Source organism: Paramisgurnus dabryanus, chromosome 2 (assembly GCF_030506205.2).
Source record: "Paramisgurnus dabryanus chromosome 2, PD_genome_1.1, whole genome shotgun sequence".
Lineage (NCBI taxonomy): Eukaryota > Metazoa > Chordata > Actinopteri > Cypriniformes > Cobitidae > Paramisgurnus > Paramisgurnus dabryanus.
This window is the reverse complement of record NC_133338.1, coordinates 53,390,154-53,408,044: the sequence shown is the minus strand read 5'-3', so window position 1 is coordinate 53,408,044 and position 17,891 is coordinate 53,390,154. Positions and strand designations below refer to the sequence as shown.

Here is a 17,891-nt window from a genome sequence, read left to right as displayed (position 1 = left end):
TATATATCTACATGTATCTATCATGTATGTCTATTGTGTTTACCTGTCTATCCTCTCTGTCTGTCTATCGTCTCTGTCTGTCTATTGTCTCTGTCTGTCTGTCTATTATTGTGTCTATCATGTCTGTTTGTCTATTGTGTCCTATCTATCTATCTATCTATCTATCTATCTATCTATCTATCTATCTATCTATCTATCTATCCAGTCTATCTATCTGTCTGTCTGTCTGTCTGTCTGTCTGTATGCCTATCCATTCATTGTGTCTATCTATCCATCCTTCTATCTATTCGTGTCTGTCTGTGTCGATTGCATCTGTCTGTCTGTCTGTCTGTCTGTCTGTCTGTCTATCTATCTATCTATCTGTCTGTCTGGCTGGCTGTATATTGTGTCTCTCTGTCTTTCTACCATCTGTCTGTCTGTCCGACTGGCTGTCTTTCAATCCGTCCATCTATCCATCCTGTCTGTCTGTCTATTGTGTCTGTCTGGCTGTCTTTCTATCCGTCTATCTATCCATCCTGTCTGTCTATCTATTGTGTCTGTCTGTCAGTCTATGGTGTTTGTCTGTCTGTCTGTCTGTCGTTTCTATCCATCCATCCATCCATCCATCCATCTATCTATAATGTCTGTCTGTCTATTGTGTCTTTCGTGTTTATCTATCTGTCTGTCTGTATGCCTATCTATCTATCGTGTCTATCTATTCATTGTGTCTATCTATCCATCCATCCATCCATCTATATAGCGTGTCTGTCTGTCCATATATCTATCTTGTCTGTCGTTCTTTCTTTCTGTCTATATATCCATCTATCATGTCCATCCACCTGCTTATCCTTCAGCCATAGTTACAGAGTGATTACGGTTTTCCCCGCCGAAGCTGATGAACAGTTGTTCCATCTTCTCTTACCCTAAACTCCTGTATTACTTTATTAGTGGGGGTAAAGAGCCAAAGCGATCAATGACAGAAATCTGTTTGCTCTCCACACTTCCACAAACAAGCTCCCCAATCAAAACACCTGCAGCTTCACCCAACACCAATTAGCTCATCAAGCTTTTAATTACTCTGTTAATTGCATACAGGCAGCGTGAGGGGCGGCTGGGGAATTAGACACAGGAGCCCTCCGGAGGACCCGCCTTGACAATCCTAACAAACAAAGAGGACGCGTGCCAAACACACACACACACAGATCCACTGCTCAGATGACTGGAAGAAAAACATGAAGCTATAACACCATGCTTACCATCTGTTACTGTGCTAGCAGTGATGTCACTTCCTGTCACACAGGTGACCGTTACCTGTTCAGGTCCACGTCATTTTCCTTTCTTGTAGCTAAGTTGGTCGAGCATTGCGTTAGCAGCGCAAAAGGTCATACTAGCTTGAATGCACCATGGGTCGCTTTGGATAAAAATCGTTATTCCATTTTTGTAGTATGCTGTGCACCAGGGGTTGGGCCAAAATTCCAGATAAGAAAAAAATTAAATATAAGTGGGTAAAAAAATCATGTTTTATATTCTATTGTTGGTTAATGTAGTTTAAAATGGGTTTAAAGTGTTTTATATATTAACTTGCATGCTTATATCTAACTCGCCCTGTTCCTCTTTTTCTCAGACAAAATTCTCGGTCTCGCTCTCTCTCCTCTATATTTCCTCTGAGAAAACAGCAGAAGTGTTTGACTGAGGAGGCGTATCCAGGAAATAGTGGCAGGCCCTGACTTCCCGTGTGACAGGTGCACGATGCCGAGCCTGACAGCTGCTCTCTCTCCTCTCTCTCTCTCTTGCTATGGCCAGCTGCAGTATTGCTCTTGTTTGCTTTGGCTGTTGTCATTACAGCTTGCTGATTTATGAAGCACAAAAGACTGAAAACTGCCCATAACATACACAAACTCCTGTAAAGACACATGCATAATCTGAATGGATCCACAGGTATACATTTATTAATGTTGTCTAGTACTATAAAGGTACATTGCGGTGACGGTAATACTGCGGTACTTTAATTTAACACTATAATACTATTACATTTCCAGGATACAATTTCTAAAACCTATTATGTTATGACACAGCAAAAGAGTTTTCGCATGATACGTTTTTCCTATGTATGCATGTACCTTGGCAATTACGTGTTTTGTACCTCCCTTGTCCAACTTTTTTGTGCTTTTGTCTTTCAGTTTTTCCATACAGTTAAGACTACAACAAATACACAATCCCAAACCTTCAAAAGAAATGGCATGTCCTTGAAAATTCATCAGACAGAATAAAGTCTTTGGATTTGATGCTTCATTGCCACTCACAGTGATGTGTTAAACAGCAGCGCTGACAGGTATCGCCTTTACTTCATTCACAGCGAGTCAGAAAAACAAACCACTGGATGCTTGTGGGATGAGAGAATAACGGTTGAGAGCCATATGAAAGTCTTAAAGATGGTTTGTGGGGTTAATTTGGCACATCAGATATGTTTTGTGTAAAAAAACTATATGGGCACCCCCTTATGATCTTTATTGTTATTAATATTTCTGTTCATTTTTAATTCTTATCTGTCATTTGCATCTTTATCTCTAGTTCCCATACACATCTGCCATACAATCTCTCTCGAAATCCTTTCCAGTATGGAAATAATAGACGGGGCATCTTACAGTTTAAAAGTGAATGTGTAGCTTTCGAAATAAGCACAAATCCCTACAGGAATTTATAGCAACAACCTCTTATATATTCATCCATTAATCTAGGACATTCTTGGACAAATCCTATTTCACTCACTTTTTCTAGATGAAAATTAAACATCAAGTTTGATACCTGGGTGTGGAACGATGAATAATCGGAGGACAGCCCCGTGTTAGACACAAGAGACTGAATCTTCGCTCAAACCCATTTCAAGAATGACAGAACATTCCAGCGCTCCGCTTCTGTTTCCATGAGATAACGCCTGCTTTAATTTGTGCAAAAACGGCACATGCTACGTCTTCCATCCCAAAACCCACTCTCGATACTTCAACATCATTGTGAGGAGAATTGGACGAGTGTGTGTAAGGCTCAATAACAACTTCATTTCTTTAGTTACCACTCAAAACTGATATCTAACTAGCTATGGGCGAGAGAGAGAGAAAGAGCGAGATAAACTGGCTTTATCGCAGCGATATGAACTTCCACAGTTTGATTAATAAACCCCTCCACCACTGCAGCTGGTCTCCTGTTGAGGACCTATCTCCCCCTTTCTTATTAAGCGAGAGTTTAAGTATCATCCAAATGAAACAAGCCAACTCGCAGCGGGAGCCCGTGAGCTTTATAATGTCTCCTATTAGATCAGATTTTCATTATGAAGAAATGGTGAACCAGCAGCCTGAGGAGTCGTGGGTATGGCTGCGATGCGTAACGCACACAAAAATAATAGGAGTTTTCTTACAATCTCCAATTGATTGGCTGGCTTTACGCAATTTTTGGGAGTATTTGTATTGATCTTTCAATGGTGCCTCTGAGAATAAATCACTCGCTGCCAATTTCGAGTTTGGGTCAAGGTTCACGCTTCTGAATCTTTGAAAGATTTTTAAGAGTTCACCCTAAATGTCACATTAAATGGAGATCTGTGGTTGTGTTTTGCATGTTGCTCATACAACCGTTTGGAGACCTGCTGGTACGTCCTAAGATAGTTAAGAACTACTTCTTACACAAACATGCGATAACTAAATTTGAACTTTATAAACTGAAAATCATATTAAAACAACATTTTACATTCTCTCTGATTGTTGATGTTTGACTATATACAATCTTTGAAAGTAATAAAATTATGATATGCATATTGCCAAATGCGTGTATTTTGATAATTACGTTATATATTAGGGCTGGGCAAAAAAATCTATTTTTCGATTAATCGTTCTTTTTAAGTGGCCGATTCATAATGGATTCTCAAAGGCCACGAATCGATTTTTTTCCTATATTTATTTTTGCAAATATTGAACGTAAGATTAATGTTAATCTAATTACTAGTCTTCAAGTATAAAAATTGACAAAAAAGCTGTACCGAAAATAGAAAAGAGGATCGAAATCGAATCTATTTGATAGCTTGTGAATCGAAATCAAATCGATCTGGAACATTTGAATCGTTACCCAGCCCTATTATATATATATATTATGCTGCCCTAGTACCATATAATGCATTATACTGCAGCGCTCAATGCAAAAAAATTATACTGGCCCAGTCGGGCCAGTGGTTCAGGTTTTCGATTGCCCTGCCACAATTTGCATTGGCCCCAATAAAAAAATTTAGTGTCACATATTTAAAAAAAATTATTCAAAAGTCAAATATAATTGTATACATATACAACAGACATGTTCCAACGAAAAAAGGCTTTCTGCTTTACCTGTAACATGACAGCAAATTGTGCAAAATATTGTATTGTTTCTTTCGTCGTGTTTTACCCTAGTAAATGTCTGCTTCCAATATGTTAAATAATATACATTGATGAAAATATATTTTAGTGACTGAGGGTGAAGCACTGGGCCGACACTGACAATACTTTTTACTGGCCCGAATGTCTTTCATGCTTGCCCCAGGCCACCGGGCAGTCCATGTTGAGCCCTGTGCTGTACATAAGGACTCTTTTTTTACAAATTGCATCAATATATACAAATACATTATAGGTCGACAACACATGGGATGAGAACAGGAGGAAGGAGGAGAAGAGCGAGTGTATTTGATTGTAATGTGGTACTCTCTCGTCTCGAAGCAAACTCCCAGCTCCTAAAATCTGGAGTAAATGTGTTTTTTTGTTACCCCAGATGTTTGGAAGCTGGCCGGCTTCTCTGCTCTCTGACATTCCCATTCTCCCGAGAGAGACGCCATGTCACAGTAATGTCAAACACATGTGCTCACCGCACTGCTGTGTTCTTTCCCACTGTTTGCAAGGATAAACAGGCCTGAAACCATGGCGATTGCCCCCTTGCGTGCTCTCGCTGGCACTCCCGCCCGGAGCCTGGGGTTGCCACGGTAGGACGGCCGGACGGGCTTTTGGGATCGTACGGTTGGATGCGATATGTATGTCTCGAAAAACACACCCTAAATACGCACTTAACTGGGCTGTCAGTCAGAGATGACTGCTTATAAGATTGGGCTGATCTTGTAATACATATTTCTCTGTCTCATGGACTGAAGGCAGAAACCTTACGCATGACTAGTTATGGATCAGCATGGCACTGGAAATAAGGATATAAAGGAAAATATCCAAAATCGTTTCCTCAGCCTGATATTCATTTTGTTCACACCGGGATATAAATGACACATAATGCTTTCACTGTCAGCTAATGTAGAGCAAGAATTATCTCACAAACAGGTACAAACACCTCCCCAGGTCCGTCCCCACCTGCTCTGGACTTATGTAATCGCTCAAAACATTACTGCATTAGGAATTAGAAACATTGTGTGTTTACTTGTTTGGATGGCAATTCCAGTGTGAATCGAACTGCGTGTCCTGAATTTTCTTTTGGATTGCACAATTTTTTGTTGTGGGAATAAATGATGAGCTAATCCAGTTATACTGCGTGATTATTAACTGACTTTATTTCAATTCATTTATAGGGGAGATATAAAATCAACACAAGACAGATTAGACTACAACCTGCACTTGGGTGAGTATAACAGCTTATTACGTGTTGCAAGCGCATGCATAACTCACCCCACCACCAAAGACACTCTTTTCACATTGGATCGACTGGACTTGTATTTCTATAAGCACAACAGTTCCCGTGTCGCAATAAAATTGGCAGCCATTAAACACATTTTTGTTTAAAAGAAACGTTTGTGCACATTTCGAGTGATCATATCTCCAGTCAGATGGAGAAGAGCATTATAACCTGGCATACATCCAAATGCACCATGTTTTTAAAGGGCCGATTCAAGGATTGGTGTTGTGGAGTGATGCTGTAAAAGTATACTAGATCCCTGCATCCTATTGCATGCTGCAAATAAGTGCAATGCACAATTATTGTCATGTAAAATGCAAATAAATGATGCTATCATTGGGCGCTAGTGTACACCCCCTATTGTCTTTTAAAACCACCACTGCATCACTTACAGTATCAATTAATAAACCCAAATCTCCCTCACCAAGACAGCAATAGGAAAGACTTCTCTCTCTCTGCCAAACTTTGACAGGTGCTCCGTAACGACATGGCAACCATGTGTCATAAGGTTACTCGAGGGTTAGGGTACCTGACCGATCAGGTGGCTGTGCTTACGGATGACTACCTGACCCCACCCTTCAGATTTCACTTCCTCCCTCCCCCCGTTGAGCTGCCGGCCGGCTGCTCGCACCCGTCTTCCGCCCACCGCCATCTGCTCCTCTCGTTAATTACGAGACGGCAAACTTCACCTGGAACTGCACTCAAATTACAATAATTACCTCCAGCGCACACCACGTCCCCTCTCCACACTGCAAGATGGTGACACGGGGACAACCTCAAAGTGGGTGTCCTTTACTAGTAAACTAAAGATGCGTCACAGCCGTACGAGCTGACATATGTCCATGTGACAATTTCAGCCTTCCATGCAGATCTTTCTCAATATTCATGTATAATGTTTTTACCTAAGAATACTTATTTTTTGCTGTCATTGCAAATAGTTTTTTCTAAAATAAAACTTTCTACTGTGAGCATCTTTAAAATCAGGGTTTAAGTGCACCCTTAACCAAACACCGACTCAAGAGGATTCTGGTCAAAACCCATCGAACGAGATCTTTATATGCAAAGCACCACAACCTCATAGCCATTTATCTCAACCCCATATACTGACAACCTCCATATAAATCTAATTGAATAACCACTCTATAAGATTAATAATTGGCTTTCTCTTAGCAGAGATGCTTTAGTGCACGCAGCAGGGACATGCGCCTGTAAAAGCTATAAGGGCTGTTTGGTGGTAATGTTTGGGGATGGTTTGTGGTCACAGCGCGGTTTCACCTTTGGAGAATTATTACTATCTCTTCATTCATAATTTAGCTGATCTTTACCAGGGTCAATTGAAAAGTAAAGTGGTGGTTTGCAGTGCAGTGGCCAGTAAGATCAACATATGCTGATGGGGCTTTATTGAAGGACAGTTAAGATGATGATGGGGCAACAGGAAAGCAATTGTGGTTTGAGCTATCAGTGGATTTATATGTATGGGCAGGTATATGACTGCAATGAACAATTCATCATAATACACCAGACCACATTTACGATCATAGGAGATTTAACATATTTAAATGGACAAGTGCAGACATTACAAGACTGTTGCTGCTTTACTGTCCTGAAACATGCAGGCTGTTATTTCTTCATAATGAAAACAGTTTAATTAGAGGAGATCTTAATCCAAGTTAAATATGGCATGCTTGTCTTTAAAAATATGAAACAATAGATGCAGTGGGACAATACCAAACCTATAGTTACTGTACAGGATTTGATAGTTTCTCAAAAGTTAAAATTCAGAGGTTTCAATGTTTTGACAAAATTTTGACATAAGTGCTTTTTGGAAATAATTTTTATAACAAAAGTGTTAAAAATAAGGAAAATTAAATATAAGCAATTTTCTTAAGTGATAACTAGATGTTTTAATAATAGTAATTGTATCGATTGACGTGAAATCGTTATTATAATTTGTATATACAGTACGCTACGATTTATTTCGAAATTGCCTACATTTGTTTGACAGAAATTAATATTTGTTTTACTAATTTGATATAGTTTTGTTTAAAAAAAACATATTTATATCTAGCATATCAATTTACATCGTAACAAAACTAATAATATGTTTGCGTTACTTAACTTATTTAATTTCTATAGCTACTGTACACCTGTCCTGTGTTGAAAGCATCGTCGGAACAGTCCAGCATAGCCTACTCCAGAAATAAACATTGATATTAAACAAACACTATGTAAAAAAGACCAAAAACACTTACTTTGTAAAGGTCGAAGTCAAACTGGGGTGTTTGTAGCAAAAATAAATAAAAAATAATCCAAAATAAATACAGAAATCAGCGGCGATTATTACGCCTCGATCCTCATTGATAAAAATACTTTCCAAAATGACGGATAATCATAAATATGTAGTTTATCAAAGCGCTTTTATAGAAAAGACAGTCCTGAACTCCTTTGGATTGCACGCGATGTTGGTTTGACGTAAAATTCTGAGGTAATTCAGTTTCAAGAAATTGAAAAAAATATCGTAGAAAGCGGAGCTTCAGTATTAAAGTAGAGAGACTTTGGTATCACGTTCCTTTTAAACGTCAAAACGTCCTTACAAATTTCTTCATCAAAACGCACTGAGAGAGAAAAAGTTTGCTTTGATTTCACACACACACACACACAATAATCACAATGTGTTTTTATATTCCTCCACGAGTTCACGTATCGAAGAAATTAGATTTTTATGATCGTCATCGATCCTCGGTTCACCAAGCAGAAGTGCAGTGAAGACTGTTTGTCTCTGGTAAATCCCTTTAAGTCCTCGTCTCCAGAAGCGAGTCGAATACGGAGTCCTTCGGAGATCTTCCCGTTAATACTCCTAAACTCCCGACTCGAAAAATCGCTCCGTTAAAAACATTATTCGCGTTCCCTGCTAACTGATGTTACGCATTCTGTGCTGTTTCTTCGCGCATCATCTCGGTTTTTGGTTTATTTTTGTGTTGGTTTGGAAGCTGGTGTGCTGTCTAATGACCCTTCTGTCTGCGTTTAAAACACCATCTGGAGAGGAGATGCGTTCTTCTGCGCTCCTAACCTCTCTCTCTCTCTCTCTCTCTCTCTCTCTCTCTCTCTCTCTCTCTCTCTCTCTCTCTCTCTCTCTCTCTCTCTCTCTCTCTCTGACAGCTTCTCAGAGCCACGAGCTGACAGCCTGCCTCCCTCGCTGCTCCATTCTGCCGTAGTCCCTCAGATATCGACGATTCCTAATATAATTCATATCACATTTTTAATAGACCCGCTATTAACATAATTAGGATGTGCCCAGCATTCTCTCAATTCTTAAGGGATCATAAGCAGTGTCCCTGATAAAAATGTCAGGTTTATTCTCCTGAGAGCCGTATTGATGGTCCGGCTCTGGCAGTGAACGCGTTTCTGCCTGCGGTTCCTCCGAGGGCCCCCAGGGGCCGCTGTTTCCCCGTATCAGCTGTGAAGCGTCACTGACGCGCGCAAACTCTCGAGTTCATTAAGCGATTGACAGCCACGCATCTGGTGCCCGAAACCCGATCGAGAGCATTCAGATGAGAGATGTGATGTTTGTTGGATCATAACTACAAAATGAGCATTTCATTTTCAAAATTAATTTTGTTTTGCTTCATTTATACATCCTGTCCCATAGATTGTTGTTTAATGTTCAATCGTCTTTACCTTTGGGAATTGATATTGTCGTGTTTTAAATTAAACAAATTTTATACAGAGGGTTTACACCCTTAATATTGACTGAATTAAATTGCATTAGATAATACAAAAGTCATAATCCTGCATAGAAATAAATAGAAATGGCTTAGGAATGTGAAAAATTATTTTTAATCCCCCTTACAGAATAAAAACATAGGTATAGTTCATCACATTGTATGGAGATTTTCGTTTTGCTAAATGTTTTGATTGGAAAGTGCATTTCTGTATCTTTACAGAAATGTTATTTTGTGTTGGGTAAGTTACTCAAAAAATAATTAATTACTAGCTATTAATTATATCTTCAATCATGTAATTAAATTACTGTACAAATTACTCTCTCCAAAATTGTTTTAATTACTTATTACTCATACTTTCTTAATCCTATTTAGCAAATGATACAAAGATATGCTTGAAACGGCTCAAATAAATCATATAAAAATACATTAATTATTCTAGTCACACTTTTTAAAGTCTAATTCTCACTGTTAACTAACTACTAACTGCTTTTGCCTCAATATACTCTAATTACTGCTTATTAATACTTAGTAAAGTAATTGTTAAGTTTAAATATTGGTAGGAATTAGATTAAGGATTAAGGATGTAGAATAAGGTTTTGCATAATCTGGCATTAATATGTGCTTTTTAAGTATTAATAAACAGCCAATATTTCAGTAATATTATTAAGGAATAATGACAATAACAATTCCCAATACTTAGGAATTGACGATGGGCCATTGAATTATAACAAAATAATGCACACCCAAGGTGGTTATGCGTTGTGCCGTTACACCGCGGTATGCATTATTTTCTAATAATTCAAAGGACCACAGTCAATTATTCCTCTTATACCACGGTTACCAAAAATATGCTCTGTTGCCTATTTTTAAGACATTTTAAAGGTTAGGTGTGCGGTTATTGAAAAATAATCAACACCCATGGAGCATTTCTCTGCCAATCAGAATAAAGCATTCAACAGCTTCGTGGTATAAATGCTAATAACCAACCAGTTAATAATGTAAATTGAAAACTACAGTAGAGTGTTACCATTATTCTTATTAACTCACCAAAAGGTTTTAAAGTGAGAAGGATACACAGAAATGCATTTTAACCTTAGACTTTACTTTTTTATTTTAAATCCACCATTGTTTTATATACACTAGTCAACATTCGAAGTGGATCAAAACCATTCATAAAAGTTTACATAAAACCAATCCCTAATACCCGTTCTTGTCTTAGGACAACTTTAATAAACTTTTTTGATCCACTTCAAATGTTGACTAGTATATAATTATTCTACAGTTCATACACCGTAATAAGAGTAATCCCTTACTTTACTTTTTCAAGGAAAAAGTAAATTAAATTACAGTAACTAACACCCAACACTGGTTATCTAATGCAAATGTCCAAATACCTTTTAGAGCAAAAACGTCTTAGAAGCTGTTTATTAGTTGTGGAAAACCTACACTCTTTTTTTTACTTATCATTTTATCTATTTTAAGAAGTAACGTCTGCGGTGGTCCAATTACACTCGAACTGAATAGCAGAGCAGTTACATCAGTGATTCAGAGAGCCACATGCACCATTTGTACACCGGCTATGAATATGGATATGAGATGGCATTTCCACACACATTTAAAGCTTGTATTTGAATATGAATATGACTTTTCCTCTTGCGGATTGGGCATAAGTGCAGAATATGTCTCCTACCGGGGTCTTGGCAAAATTTTCTAGTAAATACAGCTGCTTCTATAAAAAAATAGACAGGCTTTTTATCCAAACCTCCCTCCCTTCTGTTTTGTTCAGTTGATTTCATCATTTTTGACTGTTTAACCATCACCGCACCTGCTAGCCATTCAGCAGCAGTCTGACTTGGTTTTGCAGAGCGACTGCAGGTGAGCCCATGAGATACTCGCATCTGCCTGTCTCACCCATTGCTCAGAGACGATGAGATGTAAAAGACGTGTAAACAAGCATGACAAGCGCTGTACTGACCTTGGAGAAAGAAGCAGCCGTGTACACCTTATTTAGTCTCATCATTTGTACAGCGTGCCGCCAGTCAACACAAGGAAAACATTTGATGCATCACAGATTTATTCAAGTATCATCATTATGCACTATCTGATGAATTGAAATTGGAAAGTTAAAAGTCCAACATGGATACTAACATGTCCATGATGCTCTAATGCAGGAGGCGTGTGAGAAACGGTGTGTACCACTGTGTGTAAAGTGAATTGATCTTGATAATATTTACAACTACAGTAGATCAAAACTCTCAGCCTTGAGAAATCTTGCACACTTCATTGCACCGGTCCGTACTCCTCTTTTCTTGTAGGGGCTACTACTTTGAGACTTTAAATAAATCCTGTATGACTGTCCTCTACACTCGTAATTCTTAATCCGTCATACTGATATGTGGACGTGCAATCTCTGCCCAAATATATCAGGGGTTTTCTACATTAACTCAAGTGTCAGTCTTAAGCTGTTCTTGCAAGGGCAAACGTTTCCAGCTAATCATGTGTGAAACACCAGGATGCTGTCTGACCTGAAACACTGAACTTTCCTTACGTGTCAGGTCAGCAATTCAGAGTCATGGATAATCAGACTGTGAGCCCATGAGAAGAGACTAAGGTCATGTCATGTGAGGGCTGACCGTGATCCTGAAGCTTTTGGGCTGTTTAGAGATGTTAGGGTGGTCAGTGGGGAAACGTAGCTTAAAGGGACACGCCACTTTTTTTGAAAATATGCAAATTTTCTAGCTCCCACAGAGTTAAACATTTGATTTTTACAATTTTGGAATCCATTCAGCTGACCTCCAGGTCTGGCTCTACCACTTTTAGCATAGCTTAGCATAATCCATTGAATCTGATTAGACCATTAGCATCGCTCTAAAATAACCAAAGCATTGCAATGTTTTTCCTATTTAAAACTTGACTCTTCTGCAGTTGCATCGTGTACTAAGACCGACGGAAAATTTAAAGTTGCGATTTACTAGGCCGAAAGGATATGGCTAGGAACTGTACTTTCATTCCAGCGTAATAATCAAGGTCTTTGCTGCTGTACCATGGCTGCAGGAGGCGCAATGATATTACGCAGTGCCCGAAAATAGTCCCCTGCTATTAACTCTTTCACCGCCAGCGTTTTTTAAAAAAGTTGCCAGCCAGCGCCAGGTTTTTCATGATTTTCACCAAAGTTTAATGCCTTCCAGAAAATGTTCTTCTTTAAATATATAAACATACAATAAACCAAATGAAAGAACAGACCCTCTACTTTCAAACAAAAAAACCGTTTCATCCTACCTTCAGTGGTTCTTTTGTAATCAGCTTTTGAATATGGGTAGGTTTCTGCAAAAACACCACACTTTGAGCAAAAAGCAGAGATAATTCCATTTTTGTGATGGACTTTTCAGAGATCCCATTCAGAGCGATCTTTAAAACAGACACGGACATGCAGCAGCTTGCCATTGGGCAATACTTCCGGGTTTAAAAAGTTGCGCCACCTGGTAAAATATCGTCATTGGTGGGGAATCATTTTCTCTTAATTGACGAGATATCTTGTTAATGGCGTTTTCTCTTAATTGACGAGATATCTCGTCAATGGCGGGGAAAGAGTTAAAAGTTACCAAGGGGACTACTTTCATTATGCATTAGGCATTAGTTGATCACCTGCACCTCATCAGCTCTGCTTATATGCGACCCTGAACTTATTTGCGCTGCTCTTAGTAGACTGCGTTGGTCATTATGGAAATCAGCTGTTGCGCCTGTATTATTTAATTTGCGCCGTTTTAGTAAATAACCCACAGATATTACCACTCCCATCTGTGCTTTTTTGGATTGCGCTTTTGTGCTAATTTGCTCATTTAGTAAATCTGGCCCTAACTCTACAAATCCATGAAGAGCTACCTGAGCATATACCTGAAACTTACATCTTTCAACAGAGCACAGTCTACTACAGGCTGAGCCCCTGGTTGTCAGACAGATAGATGGCCGCTTGTCCTGGGGTTTGATGGAGTGTTTATGGCCTTCTTCCCTGGTGGGAAGTTATAGCCCTGCCTGTCTTACCACGGCTGGCCCTGCTCTGGCCACACATGCTGCCTTACACACTCCTACTACTGTCTGTGTGTCTGTGTGTGTGTGTGAACGTATACCATTGAGAAACTATGACTATAGAGAGGGTGGAAATGAATGGTTGTGTTGGGCCTGTGAAATACTTCACGCTCGTAAACATTTATGGCTACACAAGTTCGCCTGCACACGTTACGCGTCAGAATACAGTTTACAACATAATGCAGGTCTGCGCTGGGGTTATACAGGGATGCTAGTGTACTGTCTTGCTCTTGCTCAGTGCTTAAAGGGAACATTTCACAAGGTTTTTTTAAGATGTCAAATAAATCTTTGGTGTCCCCAGGGTATGTATATGAAGTTTTGGCTCAAAATACCCCACAGATAATTTATTATAACATGTTAAAATTGACACTTTGCAGGTGTGAGCAAAAATGTGCAATTTTTGGGTCTGTCCTTTAAAATGCAAATGAGCTGATCTCTGCAGTGCCGTGGTTGGATAGTGCAGATTAAGGGGTGGTATTATCCCCTTATGACATCACAGGGGGAGCCACATTTCAGTGATCTATTTTTTCACATGCTTGCAGAGAATGGTTTATAGTTTTATACATTTTATAGTTTGATATAAGCACTGGGGACCCAATTATAGCACTTAAACATGAAAAAGTCTGATTTTCATGATATGTCCCCTTTAAAGTGTAAGGTCATTTCAGAGAATTGTTTCTAAACACATTATAAATGTATTGCTGAAACACCTTAGACTTTGAACTGTGTAGTATGGGAATGTGGAGTTACGCCGTTAAACATTTTCCACATTTCTGTGTTCAGGATTATTTGCTTTTAAGCCCCGCCCCTAACACATTGCAAACATCCATTCAGGTTGTAGCGATATTTGAAAGTTGGGAGAGACAGCAGCTTTTTCACGAGTGGGCGTGGCTTCAGCCCTGACAGTGGACACGCCCCCAGCGTTTGAGAGTAGAGAATGCACTTGTATTCATTTTATTTACTTTTCAGATTTTTATCATTTAAATTTTGTTGGGTGGTTAAAACACATTTTTCTGTGCTGTGACAAACTCTGAACACAGTTTTTATATAATTTTACACGAACTGAGACAATTTTTCTTACAGCCAATCAGATTTTAGTGTTTGGTTTAGTGCTTATGTTAGGCTAGGCTCTCGTTTTTTGGTGGTTTTAGTCGTTTAAGTCCGAGTCAAGTCCAAGACAAGAGAGTGTGAAGTCTGAGTCCAAATAAGGACGGTTTCACATTTGGTGCGATTGCCTGGTCCGAACCCGAGTTCGATTGCTCCCCCCTCCCCATGCCCCCCATGGACTGTGTTCACATCTTTATTTTTGCATCCGAACCGCGGTACGCTTGCATCATCAAGCTGCAGCCGGCGCGTTCTCATGTTGCTTGGCAACCGCTGTAAACGAGAAGACGACAAGTGTGATTGACTAACTGCAAGCAGAGAGATGATTTCTGAATGACTCCGCAAAAATTGACGTCGGCGGACAGACCGCGTTGTCATCGAAGCGACTTTAGTATGTTTGCGGAGGACAGACGAAAGTGCGTTTCTGTATTATTTCTTTGAAAACAAAACCAAAGGTTTAAAAAAATAAGAACACAACTCAAGCAAGCATGATATGCATTTTGTGGTCAAGGTAAGTGCACGCACACAAACACACACGTCTGTTTTGGTGGGACATTCCATATAATACGTAATTAACAGTGGTTCACTTCCGCGATTTGGTACGATTGCGCTCACATTAGCAGCGAACCGATCTGGAGTTCACATGAAACGAACCCCAGACCACCCTTTTTAAGCAGACTCGAGTACGTTTCGCGGGTGCGCACCCGAGTTCGGAAGACAGCGTTCACATCATCCAAATGTACCGAACTCTGATGTCAATCGAACCCGGGTGCGCACCAAAAGTGCTAATGTGAAAACGCCCTAAAGCTGGATCTGGACCCGGACTCAAATAAGTTGGTATTGACAACAACACTGGTTAGAGGCTTGTAAAATATTTGTATCAACCTATTATAAATCACATTTAAAGGTGCAGTGTGTAATTTTTAAAAGGATCTCTTGACAGAAATGCAAAATAATATACAAAACAATATTATCAGGGGTGTATAAAGACCTTTTTATAATGACCCGTTATGTTATTATTATCTTAGAATGAGACATTTTTATCTACATAAACCAAGGGTCCCCTTATGTGGAAGTCGCCATTTTGTGCCGCCATGTTTCTACAGAAGCCCTTAACGGACAAACCTTTTTTGCTAAGTTGCCTCCATTAATGACATGTTTGTCTGGTGGCAGCTACCGTAGCTTCTGCAAAAGCGAGGGGTGAGCAGTGGACTGAGCTGTTGGTTGCAATTCGCAGTCTCACCACTAGATGGCGCTAAAATGTACACACTGCACCTTTAAATGCAGATTAGTTATGTACTGTACAGTAATGGCCTTTACAGCGCTTTTCACACAGAGATTCCGGAAAATACATGGATCATGCGTCCCGGGATCGATTGATTTTGCTTCATTCACATTGCCAGGTATATTCTGGAATTTGTGTGTGCGTTCACACACATCTTGTAAAGATGCTTGACATCAAGGTGTGACGTGTAATGTAATTGTAATGTTTTCCACTGCATCTTAAGTTTGCTTATGATCTGCGTACCTCTCTTGAGAAACCACACTTTTTCCGCATGTGACCATAAACAAACACATTGTGTACCGTTTAAGCTGCCGAATGATCTCAGCTTCAGCTCTGATAGTAAGAAGCTCCCTGATCTCTGCTTCATTCCAGTTTGCAGACTGTAAAAGCCCGAGTAAGAGTTGCACGATAACCGTGTCATTGCAACAACACTACGACACAACCCTTACAGCATTTTTCCTTTTGTTCACACAGGATGTGTTACGGGACTGATCCCGGCAATGTTACTAGTTCCCCATCCTGGGATTGATCCTGGGATCAATGACAAAATTTACATTCTAGCAATTTTTTGGGATCAATGCTTTGGGGTTTGCATACATAGACTGCATATCTGTCCGTATACTGACTGGAGCAAGAGGGATTCTTATCATCACAACAACAGTTTGATTGACAGCGTGATGCTCTCATGAGGCTAAGCTGGTCGACAGCCTGTCAATGTAAGAGCCTGACAGATCTTTCAAACTTCATTTAGGCCTTTGTTGATGTGACTACAGTGCCGCTGTCCATGCACTTCTGAGCGATGGCTTTTCAAACCTCTCCTATTATAAGTTGCTATCTCTGTACCTACACCACCCCTCATGCATCGACCTTCACCTAGTGGCATTAAAACGTCCTTGTCAGTGTTTCTCCATCTGATGAAGAAGAAGAGGAGAGATGCTCGTGTCTGATCGGGCTCATTGTGTCCGTATGGAAATGACTGTCTCGGCGGATGCTGAAATACAGCTCGAGAGAAAGCAAAGGGAAACGGTTTGAGGGAGGGAGGTCTGGAGATCTTCTTTTTTTCACTGGCACATTATAAATCCTTTCCTGTGGCTGCAGTCGCCATCCAGAGTGCTGGGAAGAGATAAGGCCGGGTGCTGGCGGACAGAAACACAGCTCTTTTGTTCGCCGTCTTTGTCCTCTCTCACTGAAGCTCCGGTATTCAGTGGCCCTGTTGAGTCACCCTTACAGACTGCAGTAAATGAAAGTTATTTTAAGCACTGCCGCTCGGTGAGGGAGTTTATCTAATGAGAAGGTGGCCACAGGCAGTGGAACGGGGAATGGAGTCGTCCAATTTTACACCGAGAGGCGCATTGCAGAAGCATCGTCTCTGCGTTTCTTCACCGCTATCGCAGTCCTGAATCGCAGAGATTAAATAAGGTGGAAAGAAATGTGCGTGTGTGTGTGCGGAGGTTGTCGTTTCTCAACAGGGTGAGAGAAGAGAAAAGCACGAGAGAGAGGATGTGAGACAGGACAGGAAGTAGGACAGCGTATGAGAGCGAGATAATGAAGTGCATTTTGAAATGCAGCACAGCGCAACAGATTATTGCGCCATGCACTTAAGCATGCTTAAGCACTTAACAATCACACCTGCAGACTCTTTCACTTTGCTGAAAAAGAGGGAGGCAAGTACTGTATATTGACCAAAAACTCACAGTAATACCGTGGTGACCGAACGTCCCGTCGCGAAATCTCGGGTGGTTTGATTATATTTGATTGACAGCTGGCTGCTCCGGCAACATCTGTCTTTCTGCATGAATGTAAACGAGTGTTTGACCGGTTTGTGCTCTTGAGATCTCCATAATTCACCGAAAAATTACATTAAGACTATTTCAGTGATTTTTCTCATTTTTCTAAAATTCACATTTTATTTCTATAGTGCTTTGCATATTTGTGCATTGTTGCAACATAGGTTTACACTGCAAAAAATGACTTTCTTACTTAGCATTTTTGTCTTGTTTTCAGTAGAAATATCTAAAAATTCTTAA

At 39.9% G+C, this 17,891-nt stretch overlaps 1 protein-coding gene across 5 annotated transcripts in view; it reads right to left on the bottom strand.

The window, feature by feature from the left end:
- The window catches only part of cbfa2t3 (CBFA2/RUNX1 partner transcriptional co-repressor 3), a 64,580-nt gene that overhangs the window by 34,400 nt on the left and 12,289 nt on the right, over positions 1–17,891 (bottom strand). Inside the window, exon 1 of one of the 5 annotated variants that reach the window (XM_065261742.2) lies at positions 7,917–8,719. The exons of the other annotated variants lie outside the window; for them this stretch is intronic. The gene's annotated coding sequence lies outside the window, so the exon portion shown is untranslated. Of the gene's footprint in view, positions 1–7,916; positions 8,720–17,891 lie in introns of those variants that run through there. 5 annotated transcript variants of the gene reach the window in all.